The sequence below is a fragment of the Borostomias antarcticus genome (assembly GCF_949987555.1).
Source record: "Borostomias antarcticus genome assembly, chromosome: 1".
In the NCBI taxonomy this organism is placed as follows: Eukaryota; Metazoa; Chordata; class Actinopteri; order Stomiiformes; family Stomiidae; genus Borostomias; species Borostomias antarcticus.
This window is the reverse complement of record NC_140234.1, coordinates 10,023,880-10,028,291: the sequence shown is the minus strand read 5'-3', so window position 1 is coordinate 10,028,291 and position 4,412 is coordinate 10,023,880. Positions and strand designations below refer to the sequence as shown.

Genomic DNA, 4,412 nt, shown 5'->3' with positions numbered 1-4,412 from the left:
CCTACATACCAGTGATTATACCAATATGAGGTCATTTTAAGATCAATCAACCATTCAGTTCCGAGTCCGGGTCCAGAACCAGGGCTACAGCCAACAGCAGGAGGAGGCGGACTGGACTGGGAAGGTGTTTGCATAGTCCTTGAACTCTGCACCCTTCTTTTCTCCTCCAGATCCAGGTACCTAAGAAGACAGTTTCAGTTGCTGGTGATTTAGACCGTTGGCACTTATAGTTAGAATGAGGAGGAATTCAGGTTTTCAATAGCGCTGAAGTTGGAGAGCAGACACATTCACACTTGGGAACCATCTAGTCTACGTATTGTCTGGCTGACGTGGTCGTCAGTAGTCTTGTGTTCACACCTCTCATATTCAAATGAATGGAAAGAAGTAGCCATGATCCAGGTCCAGGACTAAAGAACAAGAAGAGACTGCACCTTTTTATCTTTGGAAAACAAGGAGGAACATGGTCAGCACTGGACATTCAGAAAGGCCTTAAATAAATGAAGGGGTCACTAAAAATGCATGTCAGAATAATAATGTCATAGTAATGTCCGAACTGGTCACTACCTTTATATATCCAGAAGAGGGCGGCAGGTAGCCTAATGTTGAAGCGACATTTTTCGAGAAGGGTATCTCTGCCAAGCCCCCAGGATCAGCTTGGCGCATTGAAGCCACCATGGGCTTTCAGGCCAAGCTCGGTATTGCAAGTCACGTGACGGCATGCGGCCCAAGACCCTTATTTCCCATGGTTTGTGGATTATGATAGATAGGGCTAGAAAAGGAAAAAAGAAAATTCTGGGTATCATTCAGCATCAGAGACCAATCTAATCAATATAAACTTTTAATTCAATTGGTTTTTTTTGTTTTTGAAGCCACCAATAGCCTACCTGTATCGAGCCCATTTGAAACATGTGCTGTGAACGAGCCTCGGGGACGCTGGGCACGCGTTAACTCGGCGGACTCGGCGGAAAACACGTCACTATAGGAAGACCCGCCCTACTCTGCCTCTGATTGGATAGGAAGTCATATGTAATGACGTCGGCTAACATTTGCTATGCTTTTAGCAATGAAGCTGTAACATAGTATGTCTATGATGCAAATGATCATGACATGTGGTTACTTTAGAACAGGGGTGTCAAACTCAAATACACAGTGGGCCAAAATTTAAAACTTGAACAAAGTCGCGGGCCAACATTGAACAAATGAAAATGTTTATTCGGACCCAAACAAGTTTTGCTTCAACATTGAATATGCACATCACTTTCGCTTTTGGTGCACATCAATGGTGTGCACTAACATATGTGAATACGCCCTCAGACACAAGTGTTGGTGCTCCATCTGCTCAGTAGAGAAGCTTGTAGAACCCTGACTGTCCTACAGCCAGGCAGACAGACAGACAGCCGGCATGCAGACAGACAGCCAGGCAGACAGGCAGACAGACAGGCCGGCAAGAAGGCAGACAGGATTGAATGAACAGGAACAGAGCAAACACAGCGGCCGGCTAGGTCAACACAGGTGTCTCTATCACAGTGAGACGTTACATAACATAAAGCTTCTGTTTTCTGCCTTTCTTTTCCCCATTTTTAAGAAGGGGTAACACGGTTACAGTTGTAGTATGAGATTGCTATGACTACTGTCACAGAAGAGAGGGCGTTTCTGGGTCCTGTCTTGATTGACTCGCCAAAACAACAGCAGAGCATTATGGGATTTGTAGTATTAGCGGTGAATGCGCTGTATAATACTGGCGGGCCAGCTCTAGTAGTCATTTGGTATTGCCTCGCGGGCCAAATATAATTACACTGCGGGCCAAATGTGGCCCGCGGGCCAGAGTTTAACACCCCTGAGTTAGAGGGTCTCTAAGGAAGGTGAGAGTATTTAAGGACCGACAAAACCCAGTTTTCGGATGACTATTTATATGAAAGATACCGATTTTCGGCAGAAGGGATCATTTATATCTGTCAGCTGCTTGAGCCACATGTAGCTACAGTCAAGTCATGCGCTTACAGTCCCACAGACTGTATGTATTGCTTTGCGGTTTCTTGCTACAGGTATGCTGTCCGCGATGCAGAAAACCTGAGTAAGAACACGGTCTGTCGCGCAATACGCAAGGTGGTCGTTGCCCTTAACAAGCTGCTTGACGCGTTTGTCACCTTCCCAGGCCACTTGCCCATGCAGTCCATAAAAGAGGGCTTTTATGAAATGGCAGGTAAGAACCTACTTGATATAGCCTACTGTAAACCAATATGACGTTTACTGTTGTAGCCAATGCTGCCCACTCTTTGCATAGGTTTCCCCAGAGTGATCGGTGCTATAGACTGCACACATATCCCAATCTCCGCCACCCTTGGAGAAAATGAGGGGGATTATGTGAAGCGCAAGTCATTTCATAGCATCAATGGTAAAGACACTTCAGTATTTGGCCTACTCATTCCTTGATATGATTGTTGTAGGAGCTGATGAAAGTTAATTCCTTCATGGCACATATGGAAATATTCACATCAATAAATAGCACCCCCACCTTCCAAATTCAATTCAATGTCATTATGAGAAAAGCACATGTACAACCAAATTAGTGTCAACAGGAGCAGCACAGAACTATACATTATCACATCATATCAAAAAATAAACCATCATACTCTCCACCCACCCCATCAACAGTCTAGTGCAGTCCCTGTGTTAATTCAATAATAAATAGTCAGCAGACATGTAGCAGTAATTCAGTCAAATGCACATGCTACATTCACTTTGAATTCTATGGTCTTATGTTGTGAACCACAAATACTTTTGCAGATGATGTGACCACAACGGCATGATCACCAGCCTTGATGCGAAGTGGCCTGGGTCAGTACATGACTCCCGGATCTTTAGGGAGTCTACACTGTGCCACAAGTTTGAGCAAGGTATGGCAACTGTAGCCTACATAGTGTTTCTCATGTTATTTCCCACAATGCATGTGCGATACTGACCATGGCAATATTCCTCTTCACCTTCAGGGCTTTTCAATGGAGTGCTGCTTGGGGACAGGGGGTATGCGTGCATGCCCTTCTTGATGACACCCTATCCTAACCCAGAGCCACAAAACACATTCAATGTGGCCCTTACCAAGACGAGGGTCAGGATAGAGATGGCTTTTGGGGTTCTGAAAGCCCTCTTCAGCTGCCTGCGTGGGCTCAGGGTGGCCCCAGAGAGAGCCTGCCAAATTGTGTCGGCATGTGTTGTACTCCACAACATATCTGGCATTAGGAAGGAGAGAGCCCCACCGGTCACCATGCAACCCCCTGATGTCGTGGACCCCATCACTTTGGATTACCCTACTGGCAGGGCTGTGAGAGGCCATCACCCAGCAATTTTTTGCATGAACATTGAACAGGAGGCATTTTGTGAAGTAACAACCTTTTATTGAAATGTAACTCAGATGTCCTCTCGTTGCTAGAAACAAAGAGAGAGACATGTTAGTTGAATTGTCATCCATGCCGGAATATAAATGACGTTCTAACTGATATACCTTCTTTTCATACTCCAGTTTCTCCACCTCACACCTCAACAGCTACAGCAAATGGAACAGACAAAGAACAAGATGGGAGCTACTGTACATGTAGGCTAGAAATACTGTACACATACTAACGAGGCAGATGGAAACCAATCAAACAATCTGTGGCACAGGTCTCTCAATCAGAGCCAGTTGTAGTCCTAGGTCCGCTATTGGGGCGGGGTTGCCAACAACAACAAGTACTGTAAACATGTAAACATGTTGTCCCCCACCCATTATGCATGTTCCCTTGTGGTATCAAGCCCCCTGCTCTCATTAGGCGTTTTTATACAGAGATCCCACTTTATTGCCCTGTAGAAGACCCCTCAATTTTCTGTCTTTGTTTGTTTATAATGAACCAAAGAAAGACAGCATAATGTGTGATTTTATATAGCATGCCGGCAATCTGGAATCGAGAGGCATGACCCTTGGACGCAACATTCACTAGTTGTTAAACAAATCCATGCACCTGTATGGTCAAAAGTCCTATAATGAATGTTGAAATACAGACATATCTGGTGCTACTAATGTCACATCATTTGTATCAATGATTGACCAAAGTAAGCTCCCTACACACCATGGTAGAGTGAATAAGAGTACAATAACGTCTCCATCTAGTGGGCAAACAAGTCCATGCTCCTGTATGGTCTAAAGTCATATACTGTAATGAATGTTGAAATACAGACATATCTAGCTCTACTAAACACCTCAAGCTCTACTCTCTGCAGATGTAGAAAGTACATTGTTTTAGTGACTTAGTCCTCTTGACCCCGTTCAGGGGCATAGGACGCCCACCAGAGCTCTCCATCTCCCTCTCTTCTGGGCCTGGGCAAGTGCTTCCTGCCAGCTCACTCCAATGTTCTTCAGGTCTTGGAGTGTGGAGCGT

The 4,412-nt window shown here is 45.0% G+C and overlaps 1 pseudogene across 1 annotated transcript; it reads left to right on the top strand.

The window, feature by feature from the left end:
• Positions 1-1,063: 1,063 nt before the first annotated feature.
• LOC311307394 (putative nuclease HARBI1) lies at positions 1,064-3,356 on the top strand (annotated as a pseudogene). Its single transcript has 5 exons — positions 1,064-1,071; positions 1,847-2,203; positions 2,285-2,395; positions 2,793-2,897; positions 2,991-3,356. The product of its transcript is annotated as a putative nuclease HARBI1 (transcript).
• The last annotated feature ends 1,056 nt before the right edge of the window (positions 3,357-4,412 follow it).